This window comes from Passer domesticus, chromosome 9 (genome assembly GCF_036417665.1).
Source record: "Passer domesticus isolate bPasDom1 chromosome 9, bPasDom1.hap1, whole genome shotgun sequence".
NCBI classification, from domain to species: domain Eukaryota; kingdom Metazoa; phylum Chordata; class Aves; order Passeriformes; family Passeridae; genus Passer; species Passer domesticus.
Window position 1 is genome coordinate 44,498,537 of NC_087482.1, and position 25,148 is coordinate 44,523,684.

The 25,148-nt window shown below is 42.6% G+C and overlaps 1 protein-coding gene across 2 annotated transcripts in view; it reads left to right on the top strand.

Annotated features, from left to right (window-relative positions):
• Positions 1-25,148, top strand: part of LOC135308221 (contactin-4) — a 269,514-nt gene that overhangs the window by 50,380 nt on the left and 193,986 nt on the right. The window lies entirely within an intron of this gene.

A 25,148-nucleotide genomic window follows, 5' to 3' on the forward strand; every position in this document is an offset into this window, starting at 1 on the left:
GATGCCTACAGAGCATCCCCCAGGGTCTGTGTGGTTAAAACCCGTTAGGAACCTCTGGGGTCTGATCCAAATTTTTCACACTGCTCAAAGTCCACGGGAGTGCATGGACTGACACAAAGTCCCACTGCTGAAGTGCACGTGTCTGAAAGCCCCTAAAATCTCCCTAAACCCGTTCAGTGCTTTGTGGAACCAATAAAAACTCTGCTGACGTTCGGTGCCGTCGCTTTACGTGCCAAGGATTTTGGGTGGTGCGTGGACATAAATGCTTTTGTTGGACAGCTGCAGTTTGCCCTTTAGCCATGAAAACCCAGGGATGGATGTTGTGACCCACTGGGAGTGACAAGAACTGTGAAGAGCTTCTGGTAGGATCTGGTTATTGCAAGCTGTAACTCCGCTTCCCTTTAGTGCCGCTCCGGATGTCGCCGCGTTCACGACTTTATCATGCTGTGAATCAAGGCAGATTTAAGAGGACAAGAACTCCTTAATTTCTTTTTCTCTGAGTTTATTTGCACAAGAGGGTAAGAATTCCAGCCTGTCTGTATTATTTGAAGGAGTTAGAACAGTTGGATCATTTATTTGATGGGAACTTTGAGCGCTGTCATTGAAGTAAGAACAATTTGTACTTCAGAGAGCTACTCTGAGAGAACTTCACCCATTTCCACCCTTTTCAGCCCTGCCACAATTGCTGTTTTCCAAGAGATCAGTGCTGTGTATTGCAGGGAAATCATCGAGTCAAGAAGATCTTGTGCTCCAACCACCTCCAAAGCTGAGCACTCCAATCAGTTCACTCAAATATTCATTAGGAGAGCAAACCCCTGCTGATTGTAATGAGAATTTTGTCTGCAGAAAGCTTTTGTGACTTGGTCTCGAGTGGTGCTTTAGACTTCTGAAGAGTCTTTCAGAATCTTGGCTTTAAGATAATCTTTCCTAAAAATAATGCAAATTGCTCTAAAAGCCTCCTTCCAAATTGGTGGTATTTTTCCAGTGGGTCAAATGGACTTTGGACCAAGACAGGAAACTTTATTTTCTAAGGGCTTTTTTTAGGATGAATACATTTTTGTGTGCTTGCAGCTGTACTGCATAAATACTCTTTGAATCATGCAGGATTAATTAGGACAGTCATGTCCTGACTAAATTAATTGGATCATCTAAAAATTTACCCCTTTTTCTTGAAAGCCATTCCGAAAAAGTAGAGTTTGCAGAATATGTAATTCAGTCTGGAGGCAAAACGCTGCACAGAGAGAGGGAGGCTGCAGTGAGCACTTTCTTGTTTGACTGCCTTAGAAAAAGCTGTCACTTAAAAGGCCCAGAAGCTGCCAAGAAAAGTTTGTGGAGTCTCCAGTCTCACTTTTTTGTCTCAAAAAGGGCTTTGAATAAACCTTAACTTTTTGTGACAGTGAAATTTTTGTGAACTGACATTGTGAACTGGGAGTTCTTCTGGAGTGAATCTCCCCTTCCTTGCTGTCATCAGCCCCAGGGGATGGGTGAGCACCCGGGGACAAGACCAGGAGCTAATGATGCAAATCATAATTAAAGCTAATTAGAGAGTGGGACTGCAGATGGAGGAAAGAAGGGAAGATAAAAATTTGGGGGTTATGTATAGCTCAAAATCCCAACAAAGTGAAAGGTCTGGAAGGGGCAGGAGTAATCCCTGGGGCTCCCACCCACATCTCGGTGGCACTGTGGGGAAATGTTTCTATAAATAATAATAATTAAGATAATTGTACTGGTTGTGATAAAGTGTAGGAATGATGGTCATTGTCCATCCCAGAAATCTTCATTTTAGCTTGGAAAAAATATATTTGGCACTGCCAGGATGTTTCTCTGTCTTGCAAGGTTTTGAAAGGAGGTGGAAGTTTTCAGTGCTGAACAGAAATGATGAAATTTCTGGAACAATAAAATTCTTACATGTGAGATATGTTTTATCTACTGGGAATAGTGTTGGGCTCCCCAGGACTGGATATTTCCCCTGACTGATAATTTGGGGCTGTGTTCGTGGACTGGAGCCTTGCTGAAAGAAGCAAAATTTCCAACTGGCCTCACTGTAATATTTATTTTTGCAAGTTAAAATAGGACATTTTGAGTTTTATTTTGGCTTTGGAAAAGCTCAGCAACTGCTAAAACTCGTGGCATTAAGGGCCTGAAATGTTTCTTTGCTAATGTCTTTTAAGACTAATGCCTGGAAATGTCTGTAATTCCCTGATAAGTTTTAAAGGAAATGAAGGTATTAAAAAAAAGAGGGAAAGCAGTGTCCTTTACTTGTATAATGCAGAAGTGTCAATTAAAAAATGGCAGCTTGTGGAATGAGAATGACATTGCCAAGAATTTTATAACTTACTGTATTAGTGAGGGCTCAGAAAGCATTTGTCTAAAAACGATGAGCTGTACATGAAAGCTTTCTGGGAAACGTGAGGCTTTTCCATTCTATTAAATACCTTTTAGAAGGGATGAGTGCCTCGAAATGTTTGTCCTCTTAGTGCTTAAAAGGCTCAGCACATCCCATAAGTTGCTGTGTTTTATGTTATTTGTGTGTGTGCATCCCTCTCTCTGCTTTTCCTGAAATTATGTCTATTTGTGTCCATAAATCTCTGCTGCACTTGTGCTCTAATGAACAAAAAACTTCATGCAGTGCTCCATGAGTTAGAAAATCCCCTTTTTAGTCAATTATCATAGCAAGGGCTTGATGTGGGTTTTTTTGTTTCTTTATTAGTTACAGAAATGCATTTGAAAAGGCTTGAAAATAAAATATTAATCCATTTTCTTTTAAACATGTAGCCCTCTAGTCTGGTGCGGCCCAACGTTCATTACAAATAATTTGGATATAAATGGGATTGTACCAGAATTCAGCTCAGAGCAGTAATTACAAATAAAAGCTTTGGTTACACTCAGTGCTGGAGCAGTTGTTAAAACCAGAGCGTTGCCAATCATCAGCATTAGCAGGGATATTATTAAAGCACATTAAAGTTTATTTCAGGGAAGTTCTGGCTCGGGGTGAGACCGAGATCTGGAAACAGCAATGAAAAGGCTGAACTTGAATTATTCAGAATGAAGAGCAGGCAGAGAAAAGCTAATATTTGACAGGACTTTTTTAGGAGGGTTTGTTAAAAATGAGGCAAAAAGGACAAAATTTTCTGGGGATCAGTATGGCTTTGTAGGTTATTTTTAATATATATGTGTGTATTTTGTATTTTTATTATTTATTTTAAAAATGTTATGTTTGTACATTTTGATTGGTTGTTTTCATATTAATTTTATTTGTAGGTTTTTATATTAATTTTATATTTTATGTTTCTGTTATTTTCTACTTACAGTTTTTATATAGTTTTTTTCCTCTCTGTACTTGGAATTTTGCTTGAATAGCAGAGCATGTTTGTAATCCAGCATGTAAAGAAGTGAGGAAAGGAAATAATCCACTTTTTTTGTGTATGTATGTGCACACAGACCAAATACTGAACCATCCAAAGTAGTTTATTGACACAGCTGGAAGAAGTCAATAAATAGTTTAAATTTTGTGCCTACTTAGCAAAATATCTGAGTCACTCTCTGGTAATACTTCATAAAAATGTGGAAATGGAGACTGTCACTCCCATCAGTGCTTCCAGGCTTGTCCCAGCATGCTTTAATGTGTGTTTTTCTTATTTAAAGTTATTTCCTTGAGCTCAAAACAGAGCCTCTTTCCCCTGTTTATCACCATTCCAGTCCAGGCAAATCTTCATCCTGAATTCTGCTGTTGATGGTCTTTGTTTTGGCGAGTAGCAGGGTTGTATTCCCAAAAGAACCTGCAAAGGATCTTTGGAGGAGCCTTTATTCTTCCATTTTGGTGCATGAAAGTTCACAGAGGAGATAACATGGAGCCTGAACTCTGCTTTCAGGGCTGTATTTTCACAGGGAAGGAAAATCTGTGTAAATAAGCACTAATTACCCCCCTGACAGGCAGCAACCCCCAAATCTGTATCCATTTAGGCTTTCTGTAAGCTGTTTTTTCCGAATAATCCATTTTACGCATTTATTAACCTATAAATACATTTTTATAAATCTCGATGACATTTGGGTATTTTATTAACCACAATAAATGCCAGGGAAAATTGAATTAAGAAAGCTTGTAATGTGCTTTACTACCAGTTTTCAAATTTTGCTGAGCTGTAAATGGTCCTGCTTTATATCCAGGATAAATCTGTTTGAGGACTACAGGAATAATTCTTTCCCTTTGTTGCCAGAGGCCCTGACCTTTAGGTTGATGGGTGGTTTTTAACAGCTTCACCTCTTTCTTATTCTCTCTGATTCTGGAATAATTTGATTATCTGCCTCGAGCAGTGTCCCAGCAGATGTGAAACCCTTTAGGTGATGGTTCAGAATATCTCAGAGTGCTTGGAGGGTGTTGGACAGGGCTGGGACCACCACGATCCCACAAACACCTTGCAAAACACAGGTTTTCCTTGTATTTGTCCTGTTCTTTCAATCACAGTCTCAAAACAGGTACTAATTGTCCCCAAAATGTGGGGAGGAGACAATATCTGATCTCAAAAGTTGAATTTTTCTCCAGATGAGAACCTTCCCCTTCATTTGCAGAATAAAGTTTGTAATTTGAACAATTTGCACAAAGTTGTGGATGCACAAAACCAAAATTTCTGGGTGAAGTTCTTGTGGTTTGCTCTGTGTTTGCTGAAGAGCTGCTCCAGAAGTTCCTTCTTTCCTATTTATCCTTTTTTACATCTCCTGCCCAACTCTGAACTTCTCCTGTTTACATGACCCCATGCTCTTGGCTGCTAGGGATGGTGTTCCCTTCCTTAAGTGTATTTTTCCCCCAAATATTTGCTTATCAGAAAGGCAAAGCTGGACTTACCACAGTGTGACTCTTCTTCTGAACCCAATTAACTTTTTCTCACTTAATGAAGCACAATAACCTCATTATTTCAGAAAGCCACTTCATTTTTAGGGTAGCAAAACCAGGGCCTGAGTTGTAATTAAAATTGGTGGAGCATCTTTGTGAAGGCACTGATTTATCTAATTCTGGATTAACTTTTTCCATGATCACTGCTTGGGCTTAATTACAGGGCTAAAACACCTTTTTCCTCTGGGTTGGGCTGCTGGAGATGAGGAGCTCTGTGAAGCTGAGAGCAGATTGATAATTTTGTGTTCTAAAGGGTTTCCCTGGTGGTTCAGGGGTGCTTTTCTGGTGTTCCTGCTGCTTCCAGGTGCAGCTGGAGGATGCTCAGGCTCTGGGTCCCACTCAGAGCATCAGCTCAGCAGGAAGAGGAATAAAGTATTCAGGTGAATTCATCATGTGGGGCCCAAAATGTAGAGTGGAAAGCACTTTAAGAGATTATTAGTGAAAAATCCAGGTGGTTTTGGGGGTTTTTTTTTATTTTTTTTGCCCAGATCCCAGGGCACACCAGGAGGCTCTGCAGTGACTGGGGCACCACAAGCAGCAGCTCCAGTAAACCAGAACAACCCCAGTGATCTGAAAGTGTTCATAAATACAGACTGCAGACAATTAAGCAGGCAGGAGGATGGGAGAGGCAAGGGCTCAGAATTAAAAAAAAATTGTGTTCATTTATTTATATATTTATCTTTGCCTCTGAAGTACAGAAAGGCCACACCATTTGTTTGTATTGACTTAAAGGTCTCCTCTGAGGAGGCACTGACCACCTCATTCATTTATAAATCCTTTCTTATCTGTTATTTCCCATGGGTGGGAGAGAAATAATGCATTTAACAGCAAGATCAGTGGCACTGAACATCCTGGGAGAGGGAGCTGCTCAAGGCTCCACTGCATTGTTTTGTTGGTTAGGAATAGTGCAAATGGAGTTTATTTGCATTAAATAGTTTCTCTGCTATTTACTGAGCTGGAAGGTGGGCCAAGGGTTGGAAATAAATTTTTACTTTTTATTACATCAGAATTTAACTCTTGCAGGGGTGGCCCTGGCAGTTGGGGAAATGAGCTAGTGAAGCCAGGCATGATTTGACCCATAAAATCATCTTGTGTGACATTTTGATGTGTTTGCAGAGAAGTCTGCTGGAGAGGGGTTGGGTGTGGAGATCAGCTGGGAATAAAGACTCTCCTTAGAATGCCCAGAGCTTTTAATATTGATGCATTTCTCCAGGGAATCTTCCCCACTTATTTAGAGTATTTTGCATGGAAAAGCAGAGAATGAAAAGCCATTTCATAGAGGCCCTGCAGCTCCAGGGTGGTTTTAGGACCGTTTTGCTTGTTTGAAGGACCTGGGTTGTCTCCTCAAAGATCTGAACAATGAGGGATGACAGCAAACAGCCCGGGTGTGTTTGCTGTGTGGTTTATTTCTGGCTGAGGAGGAGGCTGGCTGCAGACAGACACATCTGTCATCTCAGTTCTGGTGAGCACACATGAACTTCTTAGCCTAAAACGTGGTTTATCTTGTCTTATTTTATGAGTCTTCTCAGAAGTGTTGTAGGTGTGAGGAGCTTATTTTGGTTTAAGCACTTATGCTGCTCGGCAGAGCAGTTCAGCAAAGAAATCACCTTCGTTGCTGGCAGGACGTGGCACGTCCATCATTCAGCACTGCTGTGAGTAATGTCCTCGATGATTTAAAATGCTTTTATGGGCACATTTATCTCCAGGAAAGAGCAGCCATTGACCACTTGCATACTGCATTGCCCCAGAAACCAAACAACAGCTGAATGTTCTTGTCAGACTCTGTTTTATTGGTTTATTTTTTTTATTTTTAGAGACATGACTGGCAGGACCTCCCTAACATTTCCCATTCTTCTGTCTTTCTCCTGCCTCTGGTGTTGGTAACACTCCCCAGCCTCGTTCTGCTGAGCAGCAGCATCTCTTCAGAGCATTTTCATGTTCCAGGATTTATTCAGAGGGAGAACAGAGCAGAGGCAGTGTGAGTGAAGTTTGCTTTATGCATGCACGTGCTAGTCTTGAAATGAGATTGCTCTGGGGGTTTTCAAAGAGTCCTTTTGGCTTTGAACCAGACACCCCTTGTGGGAGGAATCCCAGCACCTACCTTGGATAGAGCCATGCAGGAGGGAAATCCTCTAAATGCTGCTGCAGGCCAGTCTTCAACACCATGGTATTTTCAACAGAAGATTTAAAGGGCTTAAGGAAAAAAAAAAAAAAATCAGCTCCAATTGAAGGTCAGAACAACTGAAATGGAAGTACTTTGAGTGTGATAATCTCTGCTGGTATTTTATGAACTGTAGCTTTGTATCCCCGGGTCACTGTTTTCCAGCATTGATCACTGTAATCCGAAATCATTTCCCTTCTATTAAATGTGCTGCCTGTCTGGAGTGCTGATCCTGGCAGGGAGAGATGCAGGAGCACCCCCAGCCCTCTCTGAGGGCGGAGATCCCTCCCTACCTGTGCCAGGTGTCCACCCTGCCCTGTCCCCCTGTGCTCACCAGCTGAGCTCGTGAAATACTTCAGCTCCCACCAGATAACTTGTAAGACTTCCAAAGAAAAATGCTTCTGGGCTAATCCAACACACTTTGATTGGAAATAATTGCTTTCCTGGTAGTTTTTGTAACGTTCATCATGCTCTTATTCTATCTTCCTTACTCCCCCGGCCTATAATTATGTTTTGAAACAGAAAATTTGTACCAAGACGAGTACAAGTGTACAGCTGTTCCTTTAGTCCTGGAATCTATGGAACACCACTTATTGAGCAGCACCCTCATTAGCAGAGCTGCTGGTGAGTGCTGGGCCCAGTGCGGGCTGGTTCAGCTCCATCTCGTTGGTTTGTTTGGAGCAGTGAAAGCAGCAGGAAGTGGTGACAGATTCCAGCAGCCACTTAAGGTTTGCAGAAATCATTGACTGAGGCACGGGAGATCTGTGAATGTTTGCAGCTGGCTGTGCTTGGTTTCATTGACGTGCAGTGCTGATGTCCCTCTTTGGAAATCACTTTGGGAAAGAAGCTGCCCAGAGAAGCTGTGGCTGCTCTGGAAGTGTCCCAGGCCAGGTTGGAGCAACCTGGGCCAGGGGAAGGTGTCCCTGCCCGTGGCAGGGGTTTGAATGACATGAGCTTTAAGGTCCTTTCCAACCCAAACTGTTCTGTGATTCTAAGATAACAAGCTAGAAATAAGGTGGTTGCAGGTTGAGCTGAAAATAGCCACAAAAATGTTGTGTAATTGTTATCACCACCCAAAGGGCTCCATGGAACCCACCCAGACCATGGGAGATGCTGAATTACCTCTCTGTGATCACTCCTGGCAGAGGGTTTGCACTGCAGGGGTGCACAGCACTGATGAGGGAGAACTGGAAATGGGAGAAGAATTCTCAGAGTGAAACCAAGAAGCAGCCTTGCTTCTGAAATTAAAGTCTGACTGGAATTCAGGAAAACCAGGGATTTCTCCTACCTTCCCCTCTGTTCCCTCTTGCAGCTTGAAGGAGCCACAAGCAGTGCTTGAAGCCAGAGATAACTCAGGGTTTTTTTGGTAATTATAAATTGTCTGTTTGATTTGAGCTACTCTTGCCTTTCTCATCTAAAATCAGCTGCTTAGCATTACTTTGAGTATTCAGTTTGTACAGACCAGAGTGCTCTATCCAATGTATAATTGAAGTATTTGAACTGTCTACAAGTTGCTGAGCCTTTGTGAGGTGCAAGTTCTCTTCCAGATGCTGCTCTGCTCCCTCACCTGTCCCTTACTTACAAAGCAGAAATTAATCTTTTATTTACAATTAAGAAATCACATTGGTTAGGAAAAAATCTGAAAAATCCAGGCAAAAGAGAGAAACTCTAGAGTCAGTTGTTGGATTAATATTTGTGTTTCAGTTTGGAATTGGGATCCTGTCACACTGAGCAGCTGGGGAGGCCCTGTGGGGAGGGCTGAGATCAAGAGGAGTCTGTGTTGGTTTGGATGCCTGAAGTTTGGATGGTTTCTCCTCTTTCTGCTGCCCTGTAAAAGTCAACTAAATGGCAAATCCCTAAGGGGTTTGGAGCATCTCTTCCCTCAAAAGATGCTATAGTTTGACTCTGCCATTTACTTTGCTAATGAAGGACCAGAGTACACCCGGAAATCTGAGTCACCAGGACTTGGGCTGAGTTTGAAGCTGTAGAAATGCAGTTGGTTCATTGAAACACCCATTTTACCTGTGCTGGAATAGCTGTGCTGCCCAGCCAGGCTCTGGAGCTCTTGTCCTACCCATCTCCAGAGGACATCAGAGCTTTCTCCACCTGCCTCTGTCAGAGCTCCCAAAAATCACTGCTTTATTCACTGCTTTTTGGTAAAGGGCTGATGAAATCACACTTATTGGCAATTTCACAGGAATGGAGCCTACAAATGGATTATTACAATTTTTATCCCAATGACTAAATTATGAGCTGTTAAAAAACCCCTTTTTATGTTATCTTTAGTTTAATGCAGGGTGAAGTTGCAAATCTCGATGGAGAGAGCTGTTTACAAAGGCATGTAGAGACAGGACAAGTGGGGATGGCTTCCCACTGACAGAGAGCAGGGTTAGATGGAATATTGGGATGAAATCCTTTCCTGTGAGGGTAGGCAGGCCCTGGCACAGGGTGCCCAGAGCAGCTGGGGCTGCCCCTGGATCCCTGGAAGTGCCCAGGGCTTGGAGCACCCTGGGACAATGGAAGGTGTGGCCATGGCAGGGGTGGCTCTGGATGGGTTTTAATGTCCTTTCCAACCCAAACCATTCTGGAATTCTGTGGTATCCCATTCTGGGATTCTGGATTCTCGGTGTGGGCATTTATTTTTTTCATAAACAAACCATAAAACCTCTTTATCTCTCCATCTGTTGCCACCCCACCAGAGCGCACGTGGCCTCTGAAGCAGCTCTGGGGCACGTTCTGCTGAGCCTGGGAGAATTCTGTGACGAGTTTAAAATGTTTGAGACATCAATTTGTCCTTTTAATGAAGGCAGAGCAAGATAAATAAGGCATGTATGCAGATGTCAGTGGCACTTAGGCATGTGCATGTCAGCGTTGATAAAGCACTGAACTTCCAGGCTGGGGCTGGATTAGCGCCCGCCTCGCCAGCCGAGCGAGGGGCTCATTTAGCACAGCACCATCAATTTTTGTTAGGCCCAGATATGTTTTGGGGTTGGCTTTTTTTTTACCTTCTTGAAGCTGGTTGGGCTTGAGAATTCATCAAAATAGAAGTGCCCGCATCCCAGAGAAATCCAAGGCGTGTGTTTGTTCTGAGTGTGGCACTTGTACTTCAGGTGGGGAGGCAGGAGGGTTATGTGAGCTGCAGGAATGCTTTAGGCTGAGGGAAAAAATTGCTTTTTTTGCTTTTTTTTTTAAAGTGCATTATAATGAAATGGACTCTTGTTGCATTTGATCACAAAAGCGCTTCTTAACATGATACTCAGGAACATCATTTTCTTCTCTTGGGCAGCCATAGTTCACAGTTGCTTTGGCAGCTACATTCTATTTAATCTGTCAATTTTTCTCACATGGTGTAGCTGCTGTGAGAGAAATTGGAGCTGTTATAGTCTGTGCTTTGATACAGTCTGGGAAACGCAAGGTGGGAGACAGCAAACCAAACACAGTACGCCAGTAATTCCCTGAAAATCGCTGCTGTTCCAGCACGGCCATTTCCATCCTGGGGAGCTGTCACTGCTCCTCCTGCGAGGAGATGCCATTGTTTGGATCCTTCTTTTTAATTTGTTTTGGTGCTGCCTATTAAATATACTCTGCAGAGCTTGGAGCTTTTCCCCAGTTGTATTTTTTTTTTGGTTTTAATGATTCTCTGTTCTCTGTTTTTAATGATTCTTCGTGGTCTCCACGTCCTGATTTTGAGCATCCTGGTGTGTGGAAGTGTCCCTGTCTATGGTGGGGTGGAACTGGATGGGCTTTAAGGTCTTCTCCATCCCAAACCATTCGGTTTGAATGAAACCACAAATCAAACTCCTCTGTGTGTACAGCCTCAAATCCAGCTGCCTTCATTGATCTTGGAAATATTCCTGATGTCTGGATTGAGCCCTTAAAATATTCCTGAGTAACAGCAAATTCTCTGTGGCATGGAGCTGCCTCGTTCCATTATCCTGAAGGGATTTCATCCCACAGATTGGAATATCTGTTCACGGAATATTTATTTCCTGGTCTCTTTCTCCAAAAAACAACTCAGTGAACCAAAAATGATTCCTCTATGGAAGTGTGAAGTGACTTCAGCAGGGAAGTATGATAGCCACTCATGGCCATGTGATTTCAAGGAGAAATAGATTTTCAGATGGCCTTTTAGAGGACTTGCTTATATTTCTAACAAAATTCAGTGATGGAATAATAGAGGAATAGGTGTATATAACATAGATAGTGGGTTTATATTTTAGGAAACACTCGGTTGCTTTTTAGACTAATTAATACAACTGTTTTACTTTAAACACATTTAGTTTTTCTTGTGCTTCTAAATACAAATAGAAATTACTTTTGCAACAACTCAGTAAAAATGCAGTGAAACCAAGGCAGCAGCAAGCAGTAAATCCTGTGCATTTATTCAGTGTACATTCCACAGAACTGGTGCCAAATTCAGCATCTCTGGTGGAGCCTGATGCAATTTCCCAGAAGTTAATGGAATTACCCAGGTCAGGATCTCACTCCTGCTCTCTCTCTGTGACCCCTTGCTTGTCTTTGCTCCAAAACTCCCCACTGCTGTTTTCAGGTGACTTCACGTGGCTGAAACTGGTGTGGATCCAGGGATTTTTGGGTCTTGCTGCTGACCTTCCCAGTGCACTTCTAGTGATGTCCCAAGTTTAGTGGTACTTTAATTTGATGCAAATTCTATTTTTAATTTGCAGTATTATCACTAGTATCCTATTCCTCCTGTGGCACCTACTGGCATAAATCACACTGAAGCAATTAGCAGTAGGAGCTCAGCTCTGCTCACACCACAGTCTTTTCAAGTTGTCAATGCAGAAATTGGCACTTAATTTGCCCTTTTTGCAGGATATTCTGGGTGTGTTTTTATTAAAAAGGCACTAAACATCCCCACTGGCTAATCAAGAACACAATCTTCTGACTTGTCTTGCATGAATGGGAGGTTTTCCCCTGTTAAAGGACTGCATGGACACAAAGAAGGGTCAGAATAACTTGGAAAGCTTTACAAAACCAGACAGATGAGAGCTTTTGCCTGTTTAAGTTGCAGTATATTTGTGCCAGGTAAACCATCTTTAATTTGATATTTTCTATGGCCTTGTCACTTTGGATATTCCTGCTGTGCCAGCTCTGCTTGTGTTTGTGTTCTTGCAAGGGTCACTCGAGCTAGGTTAGGGGTTTGAGACCCTGCATTGCTTTATTCTGCTGCTGCCACGTTCCAACACATTTTATTTGAACCTGGTCTAGAGTGGGGAGAGCAGAGAGGGGAAGAAATGCTTGGAGGGAAGGGTGAGACTGAAGGCAGGACTCAGATCCCAGCACAGCTCACCTCCCATCCCCTCTGAGGGTCAGGAGTGGCTGCTCCTGGGGCTGGGGATGCTGCTCTGGGCAGGGCAGCTCCTCTGGGAGCTCCAGTGGCTGTCAGGAGGAGCAGCCATGTGCAGGGGAAATCAGACTTTCTGTTCTGATCTCACATCAAGCTGTGATTATTGCAGCTGAGGGTCTGGAGCTGGGGAAGCTCTGGTGAGAGCAGCCCCAGGAGTGTTGGCTTGGCCCCAGCTCCGGGAGGAAGGGGCAGAGTGAGCACAGAAGCAAATGCAGAGTGTCTGAATGAGGCTGCTGTGATGCCTCCTTACCCTGAGGAGAGGAGAAGGGCTCTGCTGCTGTCCACTGCTCCTTTCAGCACTCCCCTCCAAGTCCATGAGGGTTTTTCCTCATGAGGGTGGTCGCAGGAGGATGGCACAAGGCTGTCCCCAGCTGTGGTTGTGTTCAAGGGTCCCAGGATGAGGGGAGAGATGAGAATCTTGACTCCATGTTTTGGAAGGCTGATTTATTATATTATGATATTATATTAAAATATTATACTAAACTACATCAAAAAGAATAGAGAGAATCCATCAGAAAGCTAGAAAGGAATGATAACAAAAGCTTGTGATGCTGAGAGTCCAGCACAGCTGGATCTTTGACTGGTTATTAAGTAGAAACAACTCACATGGACCAATCAAAGATGCACCTGCTGGTAAACAATGTCCACACCACATTTTACAGCCATCAGATAGTTATTGTTTACATTTCTTTGCTGAGGCTTCTCAGCTCCTCAGGAGAAAATCCTAGCAGAGGGATGTTCATAAAATATCATGGTGACACCCATGATCTGCTGGGACCAAGCAGCTTCAGGTTTCCAAGGACCTCTGCTGCAAGTGGAGCTCTGGTCCCTGGCTTTGCACAGTGTGGGTTAAAGGGATTTAAAGGAATATTGGGATATGAGCTGCAGCTGTTGAAAGGGAAGTTTAAAGGTCCCCATATGGAAATTTTGTGGTCCCAGTGTGACATGTAATCCTCCTACTCTCACACGTATTAAATTGTCGTTGGGCACGGATTGATCCCAGCTGCTGGGGGTTTAATCTTGGCATTTACATGGAATTCTTTATGCTGTTTGTGCCATAATGTCCCCAGATCCTCACAGATTCCTCCATGGAATACTGCTCATCATCTCCTGCCACCATGGGAACTTTTGTGCATTCTCACTTCTAACACAATATTAAGGTCCATATACTTGGGAAATATTGTCTGTTCTTCTTCTCTTAAGTCCTTTTTTGTAAAGGAGAGAAGTGATAACACAGGGCTGCAGGATAAAGAAACTGGTCCTGATGAAATGAATTTTAATTTGTAGTTCCCTGATAATGATCTCATGAAGAGCTACTGATACACTTCTGGTATAATATCTACAATAAAAGCTCCAAGAAAGAGCTCATTTGATGCATATCCAGGCAGCCCTGTTACAATGCTCCAAGTCCCAGGATGTTTGAAATAAATAAATAAATAATCTCCAAGATGAATCTATTAAGTGAAATGAATTCAGCACAGAAGGAGTTGCTGCACACCCTGGGCCTGCTCACTCTGTTACAGCTGTGACATGGCTTCCCAGATGGCACAATTATCCTCCTAAAATATTGTGGAAAACTTCCATTTGTCATTTGGATTAGTGCAGTGAGCTTTCTCTAAACACAGGCAGAGAGCTCTGCCTCTCTGTGTTCTTCATGGCAGTAATTAGCAATAATTCACTTGGAATCAGAAAAACACTTTACAGGAGCAGGGAACAAGCCAACTTCTTCCATTTCCATTTCTGAAATCGCTGTCCTGCGTGGCTGTATCTCAAATCTTGACATCAAACCAGACCTTTACACGGTTTTCTTTTCCTGAGGAGTATTTTGTGTTCTCCTAATTGGACTGCTGAGGATTTCAGATGGTGGGCATGTTTTCAGCATGCACTGGGCTGCAATATTTGCACTAATCTAGGATGATAAAAATGCGGCTGTTTATTCTTTTATCAGTCAGGAAGCTGTAGTAGATGATGTACCTTCAGTACAGCCAGCATCAGTCCCTTTTTGGATGTTATTAATGAAATTATAGAAATGTCTAGTCATGTCTGAAGGATAAATGATGGTCCAATCCTAAAGCATGAAGCTGTTTACATATTTTGAAAGTGGAGGAAAAAAAAGTGCTGAAAGTAAAAGTGTAGGGCTAGAAAAAGATTCCTTTGAGGAAGAGATTAAAAAAAATCAATTTCTTTGGTGTTTTACCATTTTTTTTAATATAGTTTTAAGACTTAATCTTTGCAAGCCTAAATTTGAGGAAAGAAAAGAAATCTATAATAATGGAGCATTGAATGGTAATCTGGCAAGTGATCCTGAGGAGAAATTTGGGGTTTATTTAAATTTGTTTAACTGTTGAAAAAATCAAACCGTTTTTTTGTTGAATGATTATTGTTGCTCGATTATCACGTCCCCATTTAAAACATCTCCATAATTGTGGGAAGTGATGCCTTAACCAGCAGTGATGTGACAAAAAAAAAAGTGGGAGAAAATAAGATATGAATTTAAGATCTGTTATTCAGAGAGATTCTGGTTTTGCTTTCCTTCTGTATTTTTAGGGAAAAAAAAAGTTTCCCAGCAGCTACAGAAGGGGAAACCTGGATGGTGGGTTTACTATCATAGGAAGTAAACACAAATAAAATAAAGCACTTTTAACTAGAATCAAAGCCACTTCAGTCCCTCCAGTTGAGTAAACGGAGCTCTGGGAAGGGAATGGCCCCCGCCAGGAGAGAGGAGAGGGGCAGAGCTCGGCAGGGAATTCCTGCCTCTCCAGAGGCTGCAGCCCAAGTGCTTTCGAGTGCTGTGGAGAGGAGATTATGAAGCAGAAGCCTCTTGTCCAGATAGACACACTTGACATTTTGCTGAGTGAAATAGAGCTGGTAGGACAAAATAGCACCCACTGTGTCGGAGTTATCCAGTCCTTAAATTTGATTTTGAGTCTGGCGAGGGACTGAAGGCACTGAATTAGGTCGTTTTCTGTCTGTGGTGAGCCTGGAATCGGGAGAGGGGAGAAAAGGCCTGGCTGAATGTTGCATGCAGGTAAAGATATTATAAAAGAAAAGCTTTAGAAAATATAGTTTAAGCCCTACTACTCTAGCTAAACTAGCAGCTAGATTAAGTTCCCATGTGAAAAAATTTACAAGAATAAAAAACAGTCAGCACAACAAACTATTCTAGTAACAGAACTGTTCATACCTGCAAAACCAAGAAAACTATCCCATGAGAAGCAGTAAAAAAAAGTCAACAATCTAGAAACAGAGATTTAATAAATATGCAAAATACCATTTACCAACCAGTGAACTGAGTGTCAATATGTTATTAACCAATTAGATCTAACCCAGTGCCTTCTAATAATCCTATAAAATATGAGCTATGTAAATAAAAAATTAGATTTTCTACATCAAGAATCCAAAGTTCCATCTGTTTGTATTGAGACAACAGAACACCTCAAGTTGTGCTTGAATGTCTGGGATTGGCAACCCTTTGGAAGTATTTTTCATTTAGAAAAATAAACTAATCAGTATGAAATTACTTCCTCCCCTCCCTCACCACACATTTTGGTTTTCATTGGGAAAGATATCTTTGAAGGGTATTAAAGGATGGCTGGAGCTGGTGAAGACCCCTGACACCTTCCAGTGCACTCTGATCAGAGCAGAGTGGCCAGGGCTGGGATTTGAGCCTCTCCAAGGATGGAGAGCCACAATCTCTCTGGGCAGCCTGTTCCAGTGTTGTGCCAGCCCTGGTCAGGCTCTTTGCTGGCCTAGATCTGCCTTTTCCACCCTCCATGCAGAGTTCTTTGGGTTAATCAAGAGCAAAAACTGTGTGGATGTGGCTTGGAGCACTGAGGGAGTGGCCATTCTGGAGCAGATGACCTTCATTCACTGGCAGAAGTTTCCTGGAGGAGAAGGTTGTCCCAAGGCAGGCTGGGTTTATTTTTGGAGTTTGGGGTGTGTTGGTAGGGGCTGGATTCTTTTGGGACTGAGGCACTGACAGGACAGGAAAACCATTCCACATCTAAACTTATTTATATCCTTATTGCAGGAGGGAGATGACACCCTTGCAAAGACCTCTGAGTCAGATGTGGTGATAGAATTTGTGAGGACTTTATTTTTCCTTATCCACAAGGCCATCCTTTATTCCTATCATTCTTTTTGTGCTGGATTTTTTTCTTTTTGATGATCTGATACAACTTCATTCTCCCTGCAAGTGGTTCCATCTCAATCAACCAGTGGAGCTCATGGGAGGGGGAGATTAAATGCTGTGCCAGCTCATTTCTCTGCGTCCTGGGCAGTTTTAGCTTAGGGGGGTCACTTCAGTGTCCAGGTGGTCACCTCAAGATCTTGTGTCACAAGCTGACCCCCTGCAGGTGCCACACGCAGTTCTCAGCTGCCAGCCCCACATCCAGGAACAACAAACACAGGTTTTCATCCCCATAATGAGGTTCCTGCAGCAGAGTGCAAACTCCAGGAAACTTGTTATCAGCAGATAATCATATTCTGGCAGCCGTGCTTATCTCACACGATAGATAAATGTCCTGAGGATGTGATTATCTCCTGATACCTCTCCAGCCTGCTCAGCTTTGTTGTTTCCTCACAGGGCAGGCAGCATTTGCAGTCCCTGAGGTTGATTTTATCGGGGCACTGAAGGAATAGAAGTGACCATTTACTTGTTGGTATCAGGCAGCTGCATTAAAGCCCCAAACACCTCAAACCAAGTATTGGAGAAAAGCGAGTGGATTTAAAAGCCTTCTCCTCCAGCTTGTGTTTCAATGGCTCCCAGGGTGCAGATGGAGTGAGGCAAGGCTAGTAGGAATTCTGGAAGCAAAAGGGCTTTTTTTTTTGTATCCAAATAATCTCTCCTTCCCATTGAAAGCTTAGATTGGTCCTTTTAAACCTTTATGACACCACTGGATTTCCTGAAGGTGCCTGGAATTTAAGGTGACAATAGAGTTTTAGCAACAGGAAAACTTGTGTACTTGAGTAATTAATTGCATTTACAGATTATTTTTGAGAAAATTTGGGTCTCACTAAGCTGGCTGTGACTAATGACAGTGTGTTAATTACTCTATGATGAACTTTTTTGTTTGTTTTTTTAAGATTCAAGGATTAAGCTCAGTTTAAGGGTGGATGCACAGTGCTTGGCAAAGCACAAAAATACAGTGGTCAGCAGTATGGAAATCTGGGGATATGCTGGAGAAAGATCAAGTCATTTTTTTAGAGAAAAAGATAGGAAAAAAGTTGTGAAATTTGTGCAGCAATTGGTGGTGACAGTAAATGAAATTCAATGTATATTCAGTGTATAGTCAAGCATATACATGTATATGGAAACAGAGTAGCACTGATGTGTTGATGCAATAAATTATTAATACTTTTGAATAGCCATAAATGTGCTAATGCTGCAGAGGAGTGCATGGAGGGTTAATATATTCATTTTTAGTGGGGTTAGAGAGGTTTTAGTGTGGGAAGTTTAGGTTTGGAACACTCTCATATCTGTTTTGCACTGTGTCAATATAAAGTGGGTAGAGGCAATGAGAAGTTTAACCTACAGCATATATGAGGTGGATTTTAATACAATACAAGCACTGAAGTGATGAAATTTCAGTCACTTAACTTTCTTTGAAGGAGAAAAGTGCAGCAGCTGTTTCATTTTCCTTATTACACTAAACAGAATTTGTATTCATTCTATTAGAAGCATTCTTTTCCTATTTCCCTCAAAATATAACTTTTTAATTGTTTATTTTCTTGTTCTCAACATTTGATGTCCAGATCTGGGGACATAAAGGCCTAGCCATAGTTTTGGAAAACAGAGGTTAACTCTTCTCTCCAACAGTTCTTAAATTTTTTTTTGGCTTCTCAGACCTTTTTGCTGAGGCAGCACATTCCCTGCTGAGTTGTTGATGTCTCTGATAACAAACATTGGGTCCTTGGGGCTTCCTTGAAGGTCGGTCCCTGTGTGGAATTTGTTGTGCAAGGAACCTGCTTGGCTGTGGGGTTGGAAAAGTCACCTGCTCCCTGTGGAACCTTCCCCAGGGATGGGAATTGTTGCTTGGAAGACCCTGGATCCCAAATGATGTTTCTGTGCTGCAGGAGGGGGAAGCAGGTTTATGGGATGTAGCAGGCAAACCCATCCATGTGTTTTTTGGAAAGGAACTCCTGTGCTGGTGTTGGGAGGGGTGGAAGTAAAGCACTACTAGAAGAAGTGAATTTTAGCTTGAAGATCCTTCCCTTAATGACAAAAATAGCCACTGGCCAGAAAGATCAGTTACCAGGCTTTGTCATCACTGAAAGAATTAGTTAATGAACCAGGGTGATCAGGGATGGATGATCTTTGGAGATAACACCTCCCCAGGATCAGCTCAAACCCTTTTGCTTTTGACAAAACACCCAGCTTTGAGAGTGAGATCAGACTCTGTGCACATACAAAACAGGGGCAGAGAGCTCCATTAAATCTACCCAGGAACTCGGTGTGTAAAAAAAAAATAAAAAAAATAAAAATCAATAGTTGGAGATGTCTCTCCTTTATCAGACAGGAGTTCTTATTACCAGAGATGCTGTGGATCAGACGTCAGCTGGGCAGGGAGGGGGTGAAGAAGGTGCTCTGCTGTCAGAGGACACCTCGTGCTTTTAAGCTTCAATTCTATTACTGATTACAACATCTCTGTAATAAATCAGGTACAAGTTTGCATTTAATTTTCAAAGCCTGCAAATTCTGTTTGTTCTACAACTTCTGAGTGACAGAAATCTTTTAATGAATGTTAAAAGAATAGTTTCTTGGGTAGTAACCACTCATTCATAATTGTCTAAGGAATTCACTCGTGCTTAGAACATATGTGTTGGATTAATGGAAATTTCTCAGTTGTCAACATTTTTTCCCCCCCTGGATTTCTTTCTTCTTTTTTTTAAACCAAGATGTAGAAAAACTGATTCAAAATTTTATTAAGTGCTTATTTGTCATAATGGACACCTTATCCTGGTGTTGTTTTATGGACTGGGGGGATGTACAGAACAGTCAGCCTGGACTTCTAAACTGTCTGGTTGAGAAGACTTCTCTGCTTGCATTTGATAGGGAGAAAATCAGGCGTTTTTTCTTCTATCTCATTGTGTATTTTGATGGATTAGGATTGTATCCATTGGTGCATTTTGACTGGAGATACCAAGTGATCAAAAGCAATATGTCCTCCTGTCCTCTTCCTATAAAACTCTGGGGAGAAATAAAATAACTTCCTGGGTAGTAAATTCTTGCAGGACACACCCATCCCATGGGTGCTGTGGTTTGGGTAAGCTGGTGCTGAGATCCAGGGCGTTCAGCTGTGTGTCTGGAGGGACCAGTGGCTGTTCCAGTAGCAGAAGACACAATTCCAGCTGTGTGGGTTGGGAAAGGAGCTCCCAGCCACCCTCACTCCTGCTCAGAGCTGCTGTGTGGTGAAGTGGGAACGCGTTGGGAACAAAGCTCAGTGTTTAAAATGAGATGTGCCTAAACATCCCAAGGGAGATCTAATTGCTCTTCCAATTATTCCTTATTCTGAGAAGGACTTGTTACCTTTCTTAACTGAAAAGGGGGATATTTAAATTTTTCACTGCTACTTTTCTTCTTCATCAGTTTTATCCTCTCTTTGGAGCAGGAGGTATCACAAGGGTCTTCCAAAATATCTCATAATGGATAAACAATGGACCTGGAGCTCTAGATTCCCTTTTCTTGTGGAGCTGCTTGGCTCATGTGAAGTTAAATGTCCATCCTCTTTAATTAATGCCATCTTTGCCCCACAGTGATTGCTTCAACTGCACCTTGTTTGTCACTGAGAGTCTCACGCTTGGGAAGTGCCTGATGATGTGATAGCAGAGCCTTTTTAATGAATGCCACTTAACGGGGTGAAGCAGTTTGGGCTAGGCGTGATTAAGTTTGTGATCAAGAGCTTGACGAAGAATTTGATAGTTGATGTTGATTAAGAATATTGGATGGTAATTAATGCATAACTCCTGTCTTTTACGTGTCTGGAGAATCAAAGCAGCTGAGAGCAGCATGGGGAATCAGTGGCACTGCCAGCTCACATGGAGCTTTTAGCAATTTATCCCCCTCCTAAATTGCCTGTGGACAGCAGCAGGAGAGGGCTCCATTGGTTGAGTCCATCTCCGTTAATTATCACAGGGACCAGAAATCCCAGGAGGCTCAAAAGTATCCAGCATTCAATTTATTTCTTAAATAAATATTGTAATGCAACACTTCAACAACCTCTTCTCTCTGTAATTTCTAGTACTGGCAGGGCAAAAGTTTGGGATCACAATGTGTCTCTTGTCACTTCCAGTTGGCACTTGAGGTCTGCAGTGTAATTAAACTTGGGTTCCTTGAGGATCTTCATTTAATTTTAGAGAGAGAGGACCTTGCTCCATATCCCTGGTATGGGTGAAAACATCCCTTGGAGTTTAGAGGGTTTGGATAAGTCATCTTCTGGGGTTTATTTTTGTCAGATCTTTTTAATTTAAAACATATCCTGCTCTTATTTCTACCACAGAAGAAAAGGAGTAACAGGATGAGAGCTACAGAAATGCTGAACAGACTTCAATTGACTGTTTGCCCAAAGAGTGTAGGTTTAAAATAGTGCAAATTAAGTATTATTTGAAAAAGAAGCAGACTTCCATTGTAAGAGAAATTCTGGCAGTCCAAATTCTTGTTTTTCAGCTGAATGAAACCAAATCTGAAATTACTCTTAACAGAGTTCTCCACATGGCTGCAGAACCTTTATATTTTTTCTCCAGATAAATTAAAAATATGAAGCCTTATTATGTGTTGCACTAAAGAGGAATGAAAACAATATTTTATGCAAATGTAAAACTGACATAATTGAAATGAAATAACTACAGACATTAATTTTACTCTGTTTTAATTTCACAGAAATCACACTTATCAAAACCATACATTTTGAAACAATGAACCTCTTCTATCAAATTAAAAATGAACAGCTTTTACATAGCACTAAGTCACTTGATTTGGCTCCAAGGCAAAAGTTCATAGCTGAAGAGAGGAGAAAACAGTGTATTTTTAAAATCAGAAGCTTGTAGGGATTTTTGTTTAGAGGGGAATGAATCCCCAGTTGTGTTTTTATGGAGAAGGGAATGAATCTTTGGAAATGTGTTAAAGCACCCTGTGAGCACAGTGCCCATGCCCAAGTAACAGTTTGTTGAGGTGAACTGGGGGGCAAACGATCCCAAATCTCCTCTAAAATAACACTGGAATGGTATAATCATTGTACCATGGAATGGTTTGGGTTGGAAGGGACCTTAAAGACCATGTTGTTTCACCCCTATGGGTGAGGACACCTTCCACTAGACCAGGTAATGGGATCATCCCTGGTGTTTGTTCCACAGCCAAGGAGGATCCTGCTGGTCTGCCAGGCATGAGGGCAGCTCCATTCCCTGTGCCACACCCGCTCATTCCCAGCTGGACATCAGCAGGATTGGGAGATGGGTGCTCAGAGAGCTCACCCTCTCTCAGGGGAGCCCAAATCTGTCACCTCCATATCCAGCAGGGAAACGACAGACAGGAAAGCGATGAGCAGTGAAAGGTGAAAATGAAGCCATGGCCTGGCTGCGCCCGTGGGACAGGGACAGGGACATGGAGCTCTTCCCAGTTAGTTATTCCCAGTTCTTCTGCTCTGCTGAGGCACAGCCTGTCTCTCCTGGCACGCAGCCTCCCAGTGCCCTGCCCTGGGTCCGTGCTGCTGCCTTCTCCCTGCTGCTGTTTGGAGATGTTACAGCAGCGTGAGAATTGATGTGGCATCTTGAATGCATAAAGACTTCTTGAGACACATCCAAAGATAATTTTCCTGAGCCTGCTCTGGGGCTGACTTTGGCTGTTGGCACAGATGGCCTTAGCATGACTCGTGTCGTGCTGGGCTTAGCGTGACTCGTGTGGAAATGCAGGGAGGGATGTTTGACAAGGGCCTGGAGTGACAGGACACAGGGCATGGCCTCCCACTGACAGAGGGGAGGGTTAGATGGGATTTTGGAAGGAATTGTTCCCTGTGAGGGTGATGAGGGGTTGGAATTCCCAGAGAAGCCCTGGTTGCCCTTAGAGGTGTCCAAGGCCAGGCTTGACAGGGCTTGAAGCACCCTGGGCTAGTGGAAGGTGTCCCTGCCCATGGCAAGGGGTGAAATGGGATAGGCTTTAAGGTGCTCCCAACCCAAACCAGTCTGTGAGGAATCTTTGTGTAGTCTCAGACAAGGTAAAAATCAAAATTCCCTTGAGTTCTCTACTTGTGAAGTCCACTCTGGACCTTTGATATTGCAGAGGAAATTTCTCTTCAGTCTTTGAGTCTCTAATTCTGTATTTTTTTTCCTCTGGATGGTAAGGACTGTAAAACCACATAACAAAATACATAAAATGTCAGAGCTCTATTAGCACCTCACAAGGCAGCCTTGATGCTGATGGATCCTTGCCCTGGTTTTCTCATATTTGTCTACAACCAGTTTACATATGGAGCCTTTGAAAGGAGATGAGGACCAAAAACGTTGTGCAAGTTGATTGAGTAGAAGTTCAGCTTTCTGAGGCTTTCATATATCCCTGACTACTCTGAAACATGAAGTGTTGGAAGTACAAGATTGGAGCTTTTGTGGCCTAATCAACAGCTGTGTATTCCCCCTCCCCTTATTTTCCTCTCTCCCTTTAGACTTATGAATTAGTTTTCCCCTTCAGCAGATTGTTTTTTCTTTATCTTTCCTACTTAGATACTGTAAAAAGTAATTAAGATAATCTTATCAAAAGAACATGAAACAGAAATTTAACTGATTAAATTTCAGACCAATTAGTCATACAGACGCCTTTGTGTAGACCTTCTGTGGATTTTGCATCGCTTGTACTTTCCATTTCCTATTTTACAACTGCATGAAGTTAGGAAATTGCATTCCATGGAGATGGTAATTAACTTTGGTAATTAAAATACCACCTTCGTAGCAGATAACCAGTCAGCTTCAGGTCAATGACAATTTTTGATGTGACACATTTAATCTCACGGAAGATTGAAATGTAAGAAATTACAGGAGCAATTTTTTGGGGGAAGGAGAGGGGGTTGTTGTGTGTCTTCATGACAAAGTACCCTACAACTTCACCAAGATGGTGGGAAAGGGGAGGTTGAGTTTCTGTCTGGGATTTAATATCAGATAGATCTATAGTATTGTATTTTAGTCTGCCAAAAGGAGGTTCAGGGGGACCTTGTGGCTCTGCACAGCTCCTGCCAGGAGGGGACAGCCAGGGGGGCTGTGCTCCAGGGAACAGGGACAGGAGCAGAGGGAACGGCTCAGGCTGGGCTGGGCAGGCTCAGGGTGGGCCCAGCAGGAATCTCCCCATGGAAAGGGTGCTCAGACCTTGGAACTGCCCAGGGAGGTTTGCAGTGCCCATCCCTGGAGAGTCCCAGGAAGGGCTGGAGGTGGCACTCGGTGCTCTGCGCTGGGAACAAGGTGGGCATCGGGCACAGCTTGGACTCGATGGTCTTGGAGTTCTTTCCCAACCTAAGAAGTTCCTGTTCCAACACCACAAATATTGTAGGGTGAAAGAAATACTTCTCCCAGTATAGGGAAGTCGTAAAAAATATTGGAGTGAAATAAAATGGCAAAAAAATCTGAAAAAATCTTTCAGCTCCACAATATAGAGGCTTTTTTGTCAGCAAGCACAGAGAAATGGTGAGGAAGGGTGAAGGGTCTGCTGAACATAAAAATCATCATAGGGCTGTAGTTATTTGGAAGTCAGACTAAAACTTTTCGTATAAAAATTGCAATTAAATATTTTCACAGATGTCATTATTTTCTACAGATGTCTGCTCACTCTCTAACTTTAGAGCCTCCTTTGAAATAAAAGAGAGATTAGTAATGAGATGAAAGTTGACTTTAAAATAAAAGGAAGATTAGTAATGAGATGAAAGTTGGCTTTAACTAAAAAGAAATTAGGCCCTTAAAAGGAGATTATTAATTACAGCTGTCTTCAAATAAGACAGAAACAAGCCTTGAGGAAGCAGATTATCAGTGTTTGTAATAACTGAGCCCAAGGTATGTGCACAAAGCATTCAAAGCCCTGGAAAGCAAGTGTTGGAAGAGCAGGTGGGGGGATGCAGCTGGGGAATAATCCTCTTAACCTCATCAGTACTCACCCAGGGCACAAATGAAGGCTGGGAGGAGAAAAGCCAGTGTTGCCAATGGCAATGGAACAAAAGGAGATCAGAGCTACTGGGGCTGGAAGTTGACTGTGCCCAGTGTGAGCAGCTCTGCTCCCGAAATTTACTGCGAGATTCACTGCAATGTCTTGATCAGGGCAGAATAAGAAATGAGCGGATTATTCAAAATTTTAAGGGACAAAATATTTAGACTGTGCCTCAAAACTTTTTTATCAGTGCTAAATCAGCAGGGACTGGAAGTTGAGTGTGCTTTGCCATCCAGGAGCAGCTGAGTGGAATTCTATCCCTGCTCAGTGCCTGGGATAGACACTCAGGGAAAACATGGCTTGGAAAGAAACTGGATTTAGTCCCCTGGTGGAGCAGTGTGTCCTCATCAGAAGGACCCTTTGGGGCAGCGTGGGAAGAGCAGCTGGATGATGCACAGCATCCTGGGGATCTGGACTCTCATCCCAGGCCGTGTCCTGGCTGGATGCACCCCTGGATCTCTGCAGGCAGCACCTCCTCATCCCACTCTGGATCTGACACTGCAGGGCCAGGCCAGTCAAACAAATCCATTTTTAAGCTGATGCCCCTAAATAT